We start from the raw sequence: 19,101 nt of genomic DNA, 5'->3' as shown, positions 1-19,101 counted from the left end.
AGTCGCATCCTTTTAAATTGTAGGCTATATATAGATCATTTGGCTGGTATTTTTTTTAGAAATGACCTGTCATGCTATGTGACATTAATGTCAACGTATAAGCTCCTTATTTTTACCCAGCCACCGATTGTCGTTGCATCATCTCAACACCACAACATCGTCGCCGCCATCTCTCCCGTCCCCTCCATGCCATGCCGAAGACTGCCCACTCCTTCCCTCACCACCACATCTCTCATCTACGGCGTCATATCTCTCATCTATGGCGACTGGTGGGCTAGCATCCTCGGTAGCTCGATCCTCTCCTAGGAACGTCCTCTCCATGCCATATCTCTCATCTATGGCGACTGGCCTTCCTCCTTCTCCCTGTGACAACCTCTCATGCAGCCGCTTCGACACCGAGCTAGCCCACCGGTCTAGCATCCTCGGTAGCTCGATCCTCTCCTAGGAACGTCCTCTCCATGCCATATCTCTCATCTATGGCGTCGCCAGCCGCCTCCTCTCCCCACCTGATGCGGCCTTCTTCCTTCTCCCTCTAACAACCTCTCATGCAGCCGCTTCGACACCGAGCTAGCCCACCGGTCTAGCATCCTTGGTAGCTCGATCTGTCCGGGAGGTGCAAAAGGGATTGTAACCCTCAAAAGGGATTGTAACCCTCCATCCCTTCCTCCTTCTCCCTCTAACAACCTCTCATGCAGCCGAGCTAGCCCACCGGTCTAGCATCCTTGGTAGCTCGATCTGTCCGGGAGGTGCAAAAGGGATTGTAACCCTCCATCCTTGGTAGCTCGATCCGTCCGGGAGGTGCAAAAGGGATTGTAACCCTGCGAGCCACGTAGTTGATCCATTCGTATGTGAGCTGCACAACCTCCTGCACAGTGGTGTGGCACTGCGAGGGATACACCTTGATCGTTGAGGCTGCTCATCCCGGGTCGATTTTTGGTGCCAAGGAGTGCATATTGTCATGCCAGGGCGACCAATGTTTTATTCATTTGCCCTACCCATCCGACTCAAGTCTGATGTAGCTGCCAACATGTCTACCCTTCCTCTCAATTATCTCTATGGATTACAGGAAATGGCTTTTACATGTGCGCGCGTCGTAAAGCACGATAGGCTTGCGAGAGCAATCTTGATCTCCCCTTCATTTTAGTTATGGGGCCTAGTATCTAATCTCATTAATTCATCTTTCCTAATTTGAAAGGCGTAGATGGCTGTGCGCCTCTCTAATCTCTTACCCCCCTGATTTTCAGGGATGGGTGGGCAGGTAGCATGTACTTTTCGTTGCATGCAAAGAAAAAAGGAAATGACAAAAAATAAAGCACACAAATGCATTGTCTAATCCGATCTAAGTGCCTTGTTGGAAACTACACGCTCTATCACACATGAATTAGCAACCCTCTATATTATATTTCCACCCTTATGGCCATAGACTCAGCGGGAACAAGTGACACAAAGTTGCAAACCACACCTTCATAATTTAGACCTTCTTTTTCCTTTTTCTTTTTCTTTGGTTATGCATCAGAGCGTTGTATTACTAACCTCTTTGGATGAAATGGCATCTTGTTATACATTCGCTAAAATAAAGAAACTGCACGCTCTATCACACATGAATTAGCAACGCTCTATATTATATTTCAACCCTTATGGCCACAGACTCAGCGGGAACAAGTGACACAAAGTTGCAAACCACGCCTTCATAATTTAGACCTTCTTTCCCCTTTTTCTTTTTCTTTGGTTATGCATCAGAGCGTTGTATTACTAACCTCTTTGGATGAAATGGCATCTTGTTATACATTCGCTAAAATAAATTACAACCTGAGCGGGTATTTACCTTTTTAATATTGTTTCACCATACCAAAGCATCACCTACTTAGGTCGTAATTAAATACCATGTTGGAAGCAATGAGATAAATACTTAATATATTGGAAACAAAAGAATGGCCCTGAACCTGGGTACGTCTGCGTCATGTGCCTTGCACCCTCACCCGTCTCCGACGGTGCCCGTTGGCCCCAAACCACGACTTAAGCCATCCCTGGCATGTGTCACGGAAATACCACGACACCCCACCTTGTGCTTGTCCGCATCTGACGATGACCACCAGTATTGTCACGAGAACGGCTGCTCTAGGGACGGTGCCACATCCATAGGAAGGATGGGACGAGGGAATGTGTGAATATGGGTGGGCGGTTGTGCCCCTCTACTTATCGCATTGGATCCTTTTGTGTGAACCATGCAAACTGGCAGGGAGGGACGAACGAAAGAATGAACAAAAGACAATAGAGTTTAGTGAGGAGACGTGAGGAATTGAAGAAGAAAAGGAAAGTTATGGTTCTACTCATTAGTGTTGACTGAATTCTATTTGGAGAAGTAAGATTCAGATATATATTTGTCGATTAGTTAATCAGATTTTTTCTTAAACTATGTTTTGTTTCCTAAAACAAATTGCATTGATGGGAGATCATTTGTTTGTTAGGAAAGAGTTTGTTTCCAAGGAAAGAGTGGAGAGGATTTTTTTTGCTTAAAATATGTTATTTGTTTCCTAAAACAAATTGCATTCATGGGAGATCATATATGATAGGGAAGTGTTGGTTTATAAGGAAAGAGTGGGGAGGATTTTTTTCTTATAAGATGTTACTTGTTTTCTAAAACAAATCACATTGATGGGAGATCTTTTGTATGTTAGTGTTGGGTAACGTAGCATAAATTCAAAATTTTCCTACACCATATTCAGATCTTTCTATGGAGAGACCAACAACAAGAGAGGGGTGAGGGCATCTTCATACCTTTGAAGATCGCTAAGCGGAAGCGTTGCTAGAACGCGGTTGATGGAGTCGTACTCGCGGCGATTCAGATTGCGGTGTGATTCCGATCTAGTGCCGAACCACGGCACCTCTGCGTTCAACACACATGAAGCCCGATGACGTCTCCCGCACCTTGATCCAGCAAGGAGGAGGGAGAGGTTGGGGAAGATCTCCGGCAGCACGACGGCGTGGTGTCGATGGAGAGACGAAGTCTCCCGGCAGGGCTTCGCCAAGCGCCGTGGGAGAGGAGGAAGAAGAAGAGCAGGGCTGCGCCGAGAGAGATGGAAAACCGTATCTCCAAAGGCCAAAACCCCCACTATATATAGGGGGAAGGGAGGGGTGGCGCCCCCTTTAGGGTTTCCCCTTTGAGGGGGGTGGCAGCCCTAGATGGGATATGGGGGGGGGGCACGGGGGAGAGGGGAGGGGGTGGCGCACCCCTAGGTGGGCCTTAGGCCCACCAGCGCCTAGGGTTTCCCCTCCCTCCCTCTCTGGTGCGCCTGGGCTGAGTGTGGGGAGGCGCACCAGCCCACCCAGGGGCTGGTTCCCTCCCGCACTTGGCCCATGTAGCCTTCCGGGGCTTGCGGCCCCTCCCGGTGGGCTTCCGGAACCCTTTCGATGGTCCCGACACTTTGCTGGTGGTACCCGAAACATTTCCGGCGTCCAAACCCATCCATCATATATATCAATCTTTACCTCCGGACCATTCCAGAGCTCCTCGTGACATCCGGGATCTCATACGGGACTCCAAACAACCTTCGGTAACCTCGTATAACAATTCCCTATAACCCTAACATCATCGAACCTTAAGTGTGTAGACCCTACAGGTTCGGGAATCATGCAGACATGACCGAGACACTCTCTGGCCAATAACCATCAGCGGGATCTGGATACCCATGGTGGCTCCCACATGTTCCACGATGATCTCATCGGATGAACCACGATGTCAAGGATTCAATCAATCCCGTATACATTTCCCTTTGCCTGTCGGTATAGAACTTGCCCGAGATTCGAGCGTCGGTATACCTATACCTTGTTCAATCTCGTTACCGGTAAGTCTCTTTACTCGTTTCATAGCACATCATCCCGTGACTAACTCCTTAGTCACACTGAGCTTATTCTGATGATGTTCTACCGAGTGGGCCCAGAGATACCTCTCCGTCACACGGAGTGACAAATCCCGATCTCGATTCGTACCAACCCAACAGACACTTTCGGAGATACCCGTAGTGCACCTTTATAATAACCCAGTTACGTTGTGACGTTTGATACACCCAAAGCACTCCTACGGTGTCCGGGAGTTGCACAATCTCACGGTCGAAGGAAAAGACACTTGACATTAGAAAAGCTTTAGCATACGAACAATACAATCTAGTGCTATGCTTAGGAATGGGTCTTGTCCAGCACATCATTCTCCTAATGATGTGATCTCGTTATCAATGACATCCAATGTCCATGATCATCTATTGATCAACGAACTAGCCAATATAGAGGCTTGCTAGGGACACATTGTGATCTATTTATTCACACATGTATTACTGTTTCCTGTTAATACAATTATAGCATGAACAATAGATGATTATCATGAACAAGGAAATATGATAATAACCATTTTATTATTGCCTCTAGGGCATATTTCCAACAGTCTCCCACTTGCACTAGAGTCAATAATCTAGTTACATTGTGATGTATCGAACACCCATAGCATTGTGGTGTTGATCATGTTTTGCTCGAGGAAGAGGTTTAGTCAACGGGTCTGCAATATTCAGATCCGTGTGCACTTTACAAATATCTATTACTCCACTCTGGATATGGTCCTGGATGGAGTTGTAGCGGCGTTTGATGTGCTTGGTCTTCTGGTGAAACCTGGGCTCCTTGGCTATGGCAATGGCCCGAGTGTTATCACAGAAGAGTGTCATCAGACCCGACGCGCTTGGGACCACTCCAAGGTCAGTGATGAGCTCCTTCATCCAAATCCCTTCATGAGCCGCTTCTGAAGCAGCTATGTACTCCGCTTCACATGTAGATGCTGCCACGACTTCTTGCTTGCTGCTGCACCAGCTCACTGCCCCGCCATTCAAAACATACACGTATCCGGCCTGTGACTTAGAGTCATCCGAATCTGTGTCGAAGCTAGCATCGACGTAACCCTTTACGACGAGCTCTTCGTCACCTCCATAAACGAGAAACATCTCCTTAGTCCTCTTCAGGTACTTAAGGATATTCTTGACCACTGTCCAGTGTTCCATACCGGGATCACTTTGGTACCTCGCTACCAAACTTATGGCAAGGTTTATATGAGGTCTGGTACACAGCATGGCATACATTAGAGAGCCTACGGCTGAGCGTAGGGGACAATACTCATCTTCTCTCTATCTGCTATCGTGGTCGGTGACCGAGTCTTACTCAACCTCATACCTTGCAAAACTGGCAAGAACCCCTTCTTTGAGTTTTCCATATTGAACTTCTTCAATATCTTGTCAAGGTATGTACTTTGCGAAAGACCTATGAGGCGTCTCAATCTATCTCTATAGATCTTGATGCCTAATATGTATGCAGCTTCTCCAAGGTCCTTCATTGAAAAACTCTTGTTCAAATAGGCCTTTATGCTCTCCAACAACTCTATATTATTCCCCATCAATAATATGTCATCCACATATAGCATGAGGAAAGCTACAGAGCTCCCACTCACTTTCTTGTACAGACAGGCTTCTCCATAAACTTGTATGAACCCAAACGCTTTAATCACCTCATTAAAGCGAATGTTCCAACTCCGAGATGCTTGCACCAGCCCATTGATGGAGCGCTGGAGCTTGCATACCTTGTTAGCACTCTTAGAGTCGACAAAACCTTCTGGTTGCATCATATACAACTCTTCCTTAAGATACCCGTTAAGGAACGCCGTTTTGACGTCCATTTGCCAAATTTCATAATCATGAAAAGCGACAATTGCTAACATGATTCAGACTGACTTCAGCTTCGCTAAGGGAGAGAAAGTCTCATCGTAGTCAACTCCTTGAATTTGTCAAAAACCCTTTGCGACAAGTCGAGCTTTGTAAACGGTCACATTACCGTATGCATCAGTCTTCTTCTTAAAGATCCATTTATTTTCAATGGCTTGCCGATCATCGGGCAAGTCCACCAAAGCCCATACTTTGTTCTCATACATGGATCCTATCTCGGATTTCATAGCCTCAAGCCATTTGTTGGAATCCGGGCCTGCCATTGCTTCTTCATAGTTCGAAGGTTCACCGTTGTCTAACAACATGATTTCCATCACAGGGTTGCCGTACCACTCTGGTGCGGATCGTACCCTTGTGGACCTTCGTGGTTCAATAGCAACTTGATCCGAATCTTCATGATCATTATCATTAACTTCCTCTCCAGTTGGCGTAGGCGCCACAGGAACAATTTCCCGTGCTGCGCTACTCTCCGGTTCGAGAGGGGGTGTAATTACCTCATCGAGTTCTACATTCCTCCCACTTACTTATTTCGAGAGAAACTCTTTCTCTAGAAAGGATCCGTTCTTGGCAACAAAGGTTTTACCTTCAGATCTAAGATAGAAGGTATACCCAATAGTTTCCTTAGGGTATCCTATGAATACGCATTTCTCCGCTTTGGGTTCGAGCTTTTCTGGTTGAAGTTTCTTCACATAAGCATCGCAGCCCCAAACTTTGAGAAACGACAGCTTAGGTTTCTTGCCAAACCATAGTTCATATGGTTTCGTCTCAACGGATTTAGACGGTGCCCTATTTAAAGTGAATGCTGCAGTTTCCAATGCGTATCCCCAAAATGATAGCGGTAAGTCGGTAAGAGACATCGTAGATCATACCATATCTAATAAAGTGCGATTACGACGTTCAGACACTCCGTTACGTTGCGGTGTGCCAGGCGGCGTCAGTTGTGAAACAATTCCACACTTCCTTAGGTGTGTGCCAAACCCGTGACTCAAATATTCTCCTCCACGATCAGATCGTAGACACTTAATTTTTCTGTCACGTTGATTCTCAACCTCACTCTGAAATTTCTTGAACTTTTCAAATGTCTCAGATTTGTGCTTCATCAAGTAGATATACCCATACCTACTCAAATCATCGGTGAGAGTGAGAACATAACGGTAGCCACCGCGAGCTTCAACGTTCATTGGACCACACACATCAGTATGTATTATTTCCAATAAGTTGGTCGCTCTCTCCATTATTCCTGAGAATGGAGTCTTAGTCATCTTGCCCATGAGGCACGGTTCACATGTGTCAAATGATTCAAAGTCAAGAGACTCTAATAGTCCGTCAGTATGGAGCTTCTTCATGCGTTTAACACCGACATGACCAAGGCGGCAGTGCCACAAGTATGTGGGACTATCATTATCAACTTTACATCTTTTGGTACTCACACTATGAATATGTGTAACATCACGATCGAGATTCATCAAGAATAAGCCATTCACCAGCGGAGCATGACCATAAAACATATCACTCATATAAATAGAACAACCATTATTCTCTGACTTAAATGAGTAGCCGTCTCGCATTAAGAAAGACCTTGATACAATATTCATGCTCAAAGCTGGTACTAAATAACAATTATTAAGGTTTAAAACTAATCCCGACGGTAGATGTAGAGGCAGCGTGCCGACGGCGATAACATCGACCTTGGAGCCATTCCCGACGCGCATCATCACCTCGTCCTTGGCCAGTCTCCGCTTATTCCGTAGTTTCTGCTTTGAGTTGCAAATGTGAGCAACAACACCGGTATCAAATACCCAGGAGCTACTACGAGCGCTGATAAGGTACACATCAATAACATGTATATCATATATACCTTTAACGTTGCCGGCCTTCTTGTCCGCTAAGTACTTGGGGCAGTTACGCTTCCAGTGACCTTTTCCCTTGCAATAGAAGCACTCAGTCTCAGGCTTGGGTCCATTCTTTTTCTTCTTCCCGGTATCTGGCTTACCGGGCGCAGCAATGGCTTTGCCGTCTTTCTTGAAGTTCTTCTTACCCTTGCCCTTCTTAAAACTGGTGATCTTATTGACCATCAACACTTGATACTCTTTCTTGATTTCTACTTCTGCAGATTTCAGCATCGAGTACAACTCGGGAATGGTCTTTTCCATCCCTTGCATGTTGTAGTTCAGCACAAAACCCTTGTAGCTTGGTGGGAGAGACTGGAGGATTCTTTCAATTACAGCGTCATCCGGAAGTTCGACTCCAAGCGAAGTCAGACGACCGTGTAACCCAGACATTCTGAGTATATGCTCACTAACATAACTGTTCTCCTCCGTCTTACAGCTAAAGAACTTATCGGAGACTTCATATGTCTCGACACGGGCATGAGCTTGAAAAACTAGTTTCAGCTCCTGGAACATCTCATATGCTCCGTGTTGCTCAAAACGCCTTTGGAGCCCCGTTTCCAAACTGTATAACATGCCACACCTAACCAGAGAGTAGTCATCACTCCGCGTCTGCCAGGCGTTATGAATGTCCTGGGCCACTGCGGGAGCAGGAGGGTCACCTAGCGGTGCATTAAGGATATAAGCCTTTTTAACTGCTTCGAGGATGAGCTTCAAGTTGCGAACCTAGTCCGCATAGTTGCTACCATCAGCTTTCAGCTTGTTTTTCTCTAGGAATGCGTTGAAATTGAGGTTGACAGGTGCGTTGGCCATTGGATCTACAATATTTGTAAAGACAACTTTTAGACTAAGTTCATGACAATTAAGTTCGTTTAATCAAATTAAGTATGAACTCCCACTTAAATCGACATCCCTCTAGTCATCTAAGTGATACATGATCCATGTTGACTAACCCGTGTCCAATCATCACGTGAGACGGACTAGTCGTCATGGTGAGCAACTTAATGCTGATCGTATTCAACCATACGACTCATGTTTGACCTTTCGGTCTCTTGTATTCGAGGTCATGTCTGTACATGCTAAGCTCGTCGAGTCAACCTAAGTGTTTCGCGTGTGTAAATCTGGCTTACACCCGTTGTATGCGAACGTTAGAATCTATCACACCCGATCATCACGTGGTGCTTCGAGACAACGATCCTTTGCAACGGTGCACACTTAGGGGAATGCGTTCTCAAAATTTTATGAGGGATCATCTTATTATGCTACCGTCGTTCTAAGCAATAAGATGAAAAACATGATAAACATCACATGCAATCATATAGTGACATGATATGGCCATTATCATCTTTGCTCCTTCCATCTCCATCTTCAGGCATCGCATGATCATCATTGTCACCGGTGTGACACCATGATCTCCATCATCATGATCTCCATCATCGTGTCTCCGTGAAGTCGTCACGCCAACTACTACTACCACTACTACTATAGCTAACCGTTAGCAATGAAGTAAAAGTAGTAAACACATGGCGTTGCATCTCATACAATAAATTAAGACAACTCCTATGGCTCCTGCCGGTTGTCATACTCATTGATATGCAAGTTGTGAATCCTATTACAATAACATGATCATCTCATACATCGCACATGTAACATCACAACTTTGGCCATATCACATCACATGTCAAACCCTGCAAAAACAAGTTAGACGTCCTCTAATTATTGTTGCAAGTTTTACGTGGCTGATTTGGGTTTCTAGCAAGAACGCCTTCTTACCTACGTGACAGCCACAACGATGATATGCCAAAGCTATTTACCCTTCATAAGGACCCTTTTCATCAAATCCAATACGACTAGAGTGGGAGAGACAGACACCCGCTAGCCACCTTTATGCACGGTGTGCATGTTGGCCGGTGGAACCTGTCTCACGTAAGCATACGTGTAAGATCGGTCCGGGCCGCTTCATCCCACAATACCACCGAAAAAGAATAAGACTAGTAGCGGCAAGCAATTGACAAATCAGCGCACACAACCTTTTGTGTTCTACTCGTGCATAAAATCTACGCATAGAAAACCTGGCTCGGATGCCACTGTTGGGTAACGTATCATAAATTCAAAATTTTCCTACGCCATATTCATATCTTCCTATGGAGAGACCAGCAACGAGAGAGGGGTGAGTGCATCTTCATACCTTTGAAGATCGCTAAGCGGAAGCGTTGCTAGAACGCGGTTGATGGAGTCGTACTCGCGGCGATTCAGATCGCGGTGTGATTCCGATCTAGTGCCGAACCACAACACCTCCATGTTCAACACACGTGCAGCCTGGTGACGTCTCCCGCACCTTGATCCAACAAGGAGGAGGGAGAGGTTGGGGAAGATCTCCGGCAGCACGACGACGTGGTGTCGATGGAGAGACGAGGTCTCCCGGCAGGGCTTCGCCAAGCACCGTGGGAGAGGAGGAAGAAGAAGAGCAAGGCTGCGCTAAGAGAGAAATGGAAAACCGTATCTCCAAAGGCCAAAACCCCCACTATATATAGGGGGAAGGGAGGGGTGGCGCCCCCTTTAGGATTTCCCTTTTGAGGGGGGCGGCAGCCCTAGATGGGAGAGGGGGGGGGGCAAGGAGGAGAGGGGGGGGTGGCGCACCCCTAGGTGGGCCTTAGGCCACCAACGTCTAGGGTTTCCCCTTCCTCCCTCTCTGGTGCGCCTGGGCTGAGTGTGGGGGGCGCACTAGCCCACCCAGGGGCTGGTTCCCTGCTGCACTTGGCCCATGTAGCCTTCCGGGGCTTGTGGCCCCTCCCGGTGGGCGTCTGGAACCCTTCCCGTGGTCCCGACACTTTGCGTGTGGTGCCCGAAACATTTCCGGCGTCCAAACCCATCCATCCTATATATCAATCTTTACCTCCGGACCATTCTGGAGCTCCTCGTGACGTATGGGATCTCATCCGGGATTCCGAACAACTTTCGGTAACCTCGTATAACAATTCCCTATAACCCTAGCATCATCGAACCTTAAGTGTGTAGACCCTACGGGTTCGGGAATCATGCAGACATGACCGAGACACTCTCCGGCCAATAACCATCAGCGGGATCTGGATACCCATGGTGGCTCCCACATGTTCCACGATGATCTCATCGGATGAACCACGATGTCAAGTCCTTAGTCCCACTGAGCTCATTATGATGATGTTCTACTGAGTGGGCCCAGAGATACCTCTCCGTCACACGGAGTGACAAATCCCGATCTCGATTCGTACCAACCCAACAGACACTTTTGGAGATACCCGTAGTGCACCTTTATAGTCACCCAGTTACGTTTGTGACGTTTGATACATCCAAAGCACTCCTACAGTATCCGGGAGTTGCACAATCTCACGGTCGAAGGAAAAGACACTTGACATTAGAAAAGCTTTAGCATACGAACAATATGATCTAGTGCTATGCTTAGGAATGGGTCTTGTCCATCACATCATTCTCCCAATGATGTGATCTCGTTATCAATGACATCCAATGTCCATGATCAGGAAACCATGATCATCTATTGATCAATGAACTAGCCAATCTAGAGGCTTGCTAGGGACACATTGTGATCTATTTATTGACACATGTATTACTGTTTCCTGTTAATACAATTATAGCATGAACAATAGATGATTATGATGAACAAGGAAATATGATGATAACCATTTTATTATTGCCTCTAGGGCATATTTCCAACAGTTAGGAAAGTGTTGGTTTTAGGAAACATGTGTGATAATTGGATTTTATTATTTGGTAACATGCTATCGCTGACTACCCATTGGTAACATGTCTCATTAGGAGAGTTTTTGACGTGATGGTGGAAAAAACAATATGAGAAGATGATGATGGGACGTGAGACGAAAATAAACCATGCAAAAATAAATCAGATGAAAATAAACCGTGGAGGCTAGCCTACCAACTGTGATAGTTAAATGCGTGTGCGTTGCTACGGGCGATAATACACATAAAATGTGTTGCTAAGGTGGCAATGCATGTAAATGAATTAAAGATATTATTAAATGACACAAATAACTTGGTGATAAAAGTGATGGAATCATGACCTTCACCCCCCATTTATCCACCAAAATAGATCTCTAACGTGGTTGGGCATATTTCTTATATTTTGGGGATGAATTATGCAAACAGATTCTTACATGTAGTTGCAATTAGCAAATAACAATAATATTTTCCTCATGTTGCCTTCTTCCTCTATCTGTTGACCAACTACCTCCGGGCCAGCCTCCGGATCGCCGGCTTGGTGATGCCCTGGATGTTGTCGCGTAGGACCTTGTCGTGGCGCTTCGCGCCGCCCTTGCCGCACCCTGACATGGCTTCGTACTCGAGTGGCTTGGGAGGAGAGGGGTATTTGGGGATTTTGGAGCCGGGTCTAGTGGATGTAAGATATGCGTGAGATGAGACGCGGGGGAGGGACGGTATATAAAGGGTGAGAGGGGGTTGCGGAGGACGCTAGAGCCGTTCGATGGACGACTGGTGTTGCTTTTCCTGAAGATGCCGAGGATCATGCCATGGAGTGGGGTGCACATCGGTGACGTGGCATGCAGGGTCCCAAATTTTGTAATTTTTGCGTGCCCAGTTTGCATAAAGGGATGATAACGAAGAGGGCATTATGAAGTGATGCTCTCTGGCTGGTGGGGGCATCGATTTAATTTCTTATTAGTTGGGATGGTTAAAATCTGAATTTAGTGTCTATTTAATTGTCTCATCACTTGTCAAAGCAAGCATGAAAAAAATGAAAGGATAATCGAATGAATCGATTCGGTTTTTAATGGGAGGAGAAATCAGAAGAGATGGTGGGAGGTGGGGCAAAAATCTCCTTAAAATCCATTATTTGTTTCTGAAAATCTGGTATTTGTTTCCTAGAACAAATTCCACTAATTAGATGTACCAATTGATTTGTATGACTTAATAAGAAAGTCACATCCGTGATTTATTGCGTTAATGGCTCGATTTCATAATTGATTTGGCACAAAAAAACCCTACTTAGATGGTCTTAATCATTTGTATGTGTAATTAATTTCAGGTCTAATTAATTTTATTAATAACTTGATTTCTAGATTGATTTGGTTGTTCGTGTCCAAATTATGTTTGCATTAATGATTGAGTATCGATGAAACGACGTACGGACTCCTCCTTCAGGAGTAGAGACTCTCAGCTGTGTAGCGGTCTAGCTTGTTTTTGCTCTGTAGTTGTGAAGAGGTGGTTGCAATATTTCTCAGGAGGCGTGTACCGGTAAACCTAGTTGTGTTATACTAGCACGCGGAAGGCGGCACGCCATGCCTAAGCCCAAGTATAAGCCCGTTGTTGGCTAAATTGCAACTTAATTTGTTGGTTGCTCGTGTTTATTACAAACTGTCTAAAAGAGTAAAAATTGTTGGGTCGCATACAAATTGTCAAAAAGAGTAAACATTGTTGGGTCGCATACAAATTGTCAAAAAGAGTAAACATTGTTGGTTCGCATACATACAAAGATGAACGGAAGAGTACAATAATAAAGCGAACATTCGAGTAAAATGTTATACACTTGAAAAGTGAAAATAACCAGATTTTCTTGATAGGTGTCAGCATATTATCCCGATGTGATTGCTCATTTTCACTTATCCACTTTTCTCATGATGCCGAACATCATCGGAAAGTATCATATATGTCAATAAAGTGAATGGAAAGTATCATATATGTCAATACACTGAATGTTATCTATCGTTCATTCCTCTTTCATAGTGCACCTTTAACAACACAATGAATAGATGAAATCCGCCAGGCTTAGCATACTATAGACACATTTGATCTATTCGACGAAAGAAAATCATACTATAGACACATTTTATCTATTCTATAGAAGCAAATAGAATTGTTTTGTGTAGTAAGAAAGGAGAACATGTTGGAGCATGCATTTTGTTTGCCCTTCCATTTGAAAAATTATGTGATTGAAACCGAGGTTCAAAATGATATAGATACTAATTAATCAAACTTCAATGAAATTTTTGAGCTTTCCTAAAAGAATTAGAAAATAAAACTAATCAAGGACTGGTTATTTACTAACATGTTAACTAGGTAGAGTCAAGTCTGATGGAATTTATCTTGAAGATTAATATAAGAAGAACACAATGTCATTAGACACAAACAAAAGAATAAGACGATTGTTCTAAAAATGGAACTATAAATGAGAAGGATGGCATAATAGTATAATTTTTTAAATGGTTAGCTCAACATATATAAGATAATAATAAATATATGTTTATTTTGTTTAAGCTATAAACCGACAATAGACGCAAAAGCATTAGCTCCATATATTTAAGTTTCACTTTGTAGGACGTGTGAGATAACATGTAGACCGAAATTCTTAAATTTCTTAAATAGTAGCATAAATGCCACATAAATGAATATTCTCACCTCATACTTGATATTATAAGAATATAAACATCAAGTGGGCATGAAAACAGGTGGTTGGACAAAATGGAAGTTATTTTTGAGTTTTTTATGTCTTTCAACAAAGTCTACCTAGTTAAGGACTTTGTGTCGTATGTCGGCAAGTAGAGGCGGGCAGGAGCCCATCTCGTGGGAGGGTATTGCAGGACGGGCCCGACAACGGTGAGGGCCATCTCACGGGTGCTGTGAGAGGCAGATGCCGCTGATACGTGTCGTGGCCGTGCTGTAGAGACAGTCGTCACCCTTTCTCCATCGACAAGAGAGCTGAAGTAAACTTGCATGTAAGTCGTTCTCATAGCCATGTTGTGACGTAAATAGTTCTCATGGCTCACGAAGCTTTGGTTGTTTGATTAATGTAACAGTGTGCAAGTTGAACCAGATTGCAGCTATGTGGTGGACACGATCAACCAACCTATTGCGAAATTATTAGTGACTTTGCTAAAGTGATCTTCACGCATTGTTTCCGGGAAGGAAATTCCATGACATGTGGATTAGTTAAAACATTGCTATAGCATTACAAATCTTCTAGTTTTTGGGATGCGTTTACCCTGATTTTACTTCTCACTTGCGTGTATATGACCTATCCATTGGTTGAGAAATGAAGTCATTTTTGCTGTCCATAGAAAAATGAGAAATAAAAATTGTTTTTGCTATCCATAGAAAAAACGATAAATAAAATCGGTTTTGTTGTCCATAGAAAAAAAGATGGTTGTAGCGCTATTTCAAGAACCATCATGTTTGGCGGTGGCAACTCTTTGTAAGTAGGGGTGAACTTTTGATATTTCTATTCGGTGGAGCTTGGCCGACCAAGCTTCAAGTTTTTTTTTACCGTGAGAGCTTGTAGAAGTTAGCTTCTTAGTGCAAAAGCATTTGGGTGAAAATATATTTTAAAGTTGGTGGAGTTAGAAGCTGAAGAAGAACAGAACACGCTCCTATTCTATTACAAAAATGGAAAAAATACATTTATAAAGCATTCTCTCAAGTTATTTTAAGTGCTTTTATACTAAACTTTTACATTTAGTTAAAATTAATTATATTGTACTCCCTTGGTTCCTAAATATAAGTCTTTTTAGATATTTCACTAGGGGACTACATACAGAGCAAAATGAGTGAATGACACTCTAAAGTATGTCTATATACATCCGTATGTAGTCCCGTAATGAAACATCTAAAAAGGCTTATATTTAGTAACGGAGGGAGTACTTGACACTAAAAGTATATTTTCTATTACTAGTTTTTGTAGTTTTACCACATAACAACATAATTAAATATTAATTCTATTGTACTTTTCTTTGTCAATCGTAATGTATATCCATGATATTTTGTTTAAATTATAATGCACATATATATATGTATGTATGTATATATATATATATTGTGTAGGGTGCATGCATTCTTGTATATTTACGTATTATCAAAAATCAAAGTAGAGATCTCTAAGCAGTAATGTCTAACTATCTTAATAGTGCTTCTTGTGTATTACTAGGTAAGCATATGCACAAAACCTCCTCAAATACAAATTTAACATCCTAAATCACGGACATTCACACGAGAACTCGTTGCTATACATGTGTGTTTACTCTCCATGTGGTTCTAAAAATTATGAAACTGTGAATTGAATCCTTTATACATTGGTCACAACCTACTAATCTTAGTTGGACTAAAGTTCTAGGCAACTACTTCTCCATTCCTAAATATAATTTTTAAGAGATTTCGTTATGGACTACATAAGTATAGACATATTTTAGAATGTAGATTCATTCATTTTACTCCGTATGAAGTCCGCAGTGAAATCTATAAAAAAGACTTATATTTAGGAACGGAGGGAGTAGATGATACCCTGCATGTTGTTGCGGAATGTTTTGCAACACATTTCAATGAAATTTGATTGTATGCAATATGAATATATGAACTAACAATATGGAATCTAAAATTGAAAATACATAATTTTTTTTTGATTATTGGATAGTTGTAAAATATGTAGAATATTAGATTGGAAGATTCTAATGCATGTTTTCACGGTGAAGTGATTTTTCCCCTGTGGCGAGCCTTTTCTTATGCATGTTTATGTGGAAGGAGTGTGATTCAAAATAAACTTAGAATGCACTAATGCATGTTGCATGGTACAAAATTGCCATGCGTACATCAAAGTATGCTAGTGGATTGAGCTTGTAAATTTAAAAGATACAACCGTATTGATGATGTGCAAGCACAAATGTTTGACATAATTATAAGTGGTGGGGATCACTCTCTGAAGTATATGGGATTGGTGAGGACACCGTTAATTCAAAAACAAGTTAATGCGTAGAGGAGCACATCTCGGGTCCCTCCATACCTCTTTGTCGTGTTTATGTGAAAGCTGGACTTGACTTGCTTAGTTGGAGGGGACTTGAAAGAGAACTAGAGGACAATGTGCACATTGTCATTCCTTCAATTATGGAATTGTTTCAATTTTTCTTTCTGCGGGATTATTATAAAAATTTATATTCCGTGCATACCATAGATGTGGTTGAGCAAAGCGACTATATAGGACGGTCTTTTTAGTTTTGGAAAAGTCACATATTGTTCCTTTGTCTATAAGTTTTCTTTCTTTCTTCATTTTTAGTTTTATTTTTGATTCATTTTTATATTAGTTTCTAGTTATTAATAAATGTTTTTTTCAAATTTGTAAATATTTTTATTCAAAACTCATTTATATTGGTGTTTTTTTTTCAAATTCATATTTTAAAAAGAAATTATAATTTGTTTAAAACCATAAAGGTTATTCCATATTGTGAATACATTTTAAATTTATGAAAAAACACAATTGACTAGGAGGGGAGACCAAACTCGTGAGGCAAATGACCAGGAGGAACATGGTGGCACACAACAGCCCCGCGTCATTGATTAGGTTCATGTGATGTGTCATGCAAGTACTTTGTAACACTACAAGAAATCTGTCAACTTGTGACCTTCTGTCAGTGACCCTGTAAGAAATGGTCATATATCTACAACCATATGAGACCAATTGGTCATAAGTTGTTTGGGAGGCTCCCAACCCTAAACCATAACGACCATTTTGGTGAGAAAGGTCGTAATTTCCTTACACGAAATGATCGTAAATTAGATAACACTGATCCGCTGCCTTATTTATAGCTGATCACGACCAATATAAATGGTCATAGCCATCATAGCCTTGTAAATTGTGGTGCATTGCTATGACTAGGCGCCACCTTATCAGTTTTGTCTATGTGTCATGTCTATGCCTACGTTGTGAAGCAACCTACATTTACTCCATTCTCAAAATTCCCCAAAAATCTCATAAATTATTTGGATCATATATTCCTCAAATATGTCAAAAATCTTCCTTTTCTAGTTCAAAAATAATTCAGGAATATTCATTTTCCTATTTAGTTCAGAACAACACTTTGTGAAGCAAGTGTTATTTATATTTTCTTAATTGCCCTCAAAAGTTTTGGGCACTCTTTCCTATCCAATTCATTGCATCATGAAAAAATTCAGCTCCATTTGCCAATTATACCTTCCTCAGCAAATTTCCAAGGTTTATGTTCATCTAGAAGATTTCTCAAGGAAGTACTAGCTAGGCATATCCCAATGATTTGAATTTTTTTCCACATCTTCTATATGCCTAAATAATAGCTCTCCGCAAAATTTGAGCCCCATCTAACAATCCATGTGAGCTCACCATCCAACCTTCGTTTGTGGTAATATTTTCAGTTTCTGAAGCAACCATATTTTATATTGCTTTATAATTTATGAAAACTTACAAGGACATGACCCTTCCCATATAACCCCCTCTACCAAATTTAGCTCATTTAATTTATCCAATTTCCCTCAATATTGTTCCCAATTTTCTGTTCAGTGGAGAGCATTGTGAAGGAAGTACCATTTTTATTTATACAAATGGTATGAAATTTTTATAGTGATTTCATATACCCAAACTATCATCCTACTGCAAATTTTAGCTCAATCCAGTCATCTATGTGATCCCACCTTCTATTTCTATTTTCTGGCCAGATTGACACATTGCAAAGCAAGTGCTATCTATACCCCTACTATTGTCCTCAAACTTTTTGGCCTCTCTTACATATCCAAATAATTGCCGCATGCCAATATTCAGCTCCATTTGTTTAGTAAATCTTCCTCAACGAATTTCCAAACTTTCTATCGAGAGAGAAGCTTTGTGAAGGAAGTACTATCTAGGATTATGTAAATGATCTGAGATTTTTACAAATCTTCCATATCATCAGTCTCCACAAAATTTGAGATTTATATAGCAATCCATGTGAGCTCGTCATCCAATATTTTATTCTGGTCATATTTTCAGTTTGTGAAGCAACTATACATATATTGCTTAATTATTGCTGAAACTTTACAAGGGCATGTTCCTACCTATATAAATTCCCTCCATCAAATTTGAACTCATTTCATTTAGCCAATTTCTCTCAATAATTTTACCAAGTTTCTGCCGAGAGAAGAGCATTGTGAAGGAAGTATTACTTTGTCATGTCCAAATGGTATCAGATTTTTACACTGTTTTCCTTTGCCGAAATTACCACCCTCCACCAAATTTCACATAATCCATCCATTCATTTGAACCCAGCTTCAACATCCATATTTGTGTCCAATGTGGTACTTTACAAGGCAAGTCCCACCTAGGCTCCTCCATTTGAGCTACAAATTTGGTAAGACAGTCTCCTTAGTAGATGATCATCCTCAGCCAAAAATCACGTGCATTAGCTATGTGCATTTCCCACACCGCTAATCAAACTCTTGGCTGCTATTTCATGTTTGAGCTTAGTTCAGTCTCCTGTGAGAGTATTCTATTGTATTCTTCATCCTAACACCTACCGGGGGAGTGAACAGCCCACCATACATTCCTAGGCCACCCAGAACGCGTGGCAACACCATGGTCATGCGGTGACCACGCAACTGGCATGCCAGTTTACACGCTCTGAAGTTGGGGCCCTCGGCCACCATTCAAGGTGGCAATA

Source organism: Hordeum vulgare, chromosome 3H (assembly GCF_904849725.1).
Source record: "Hordeum vulgare subsp. vulgare chromosome 3H, MorexV3_pseudomolecules_assembly, whole genome shotgun sequence".
NCBI lineage: Eukaryota > Viridiplantae > Streptophyta > Magnoliopsida > Poales > Poaceae > Hordeum > Hordeum vulgare.
Note: the sequence above shows the minus strand (reverse complement) of the source record.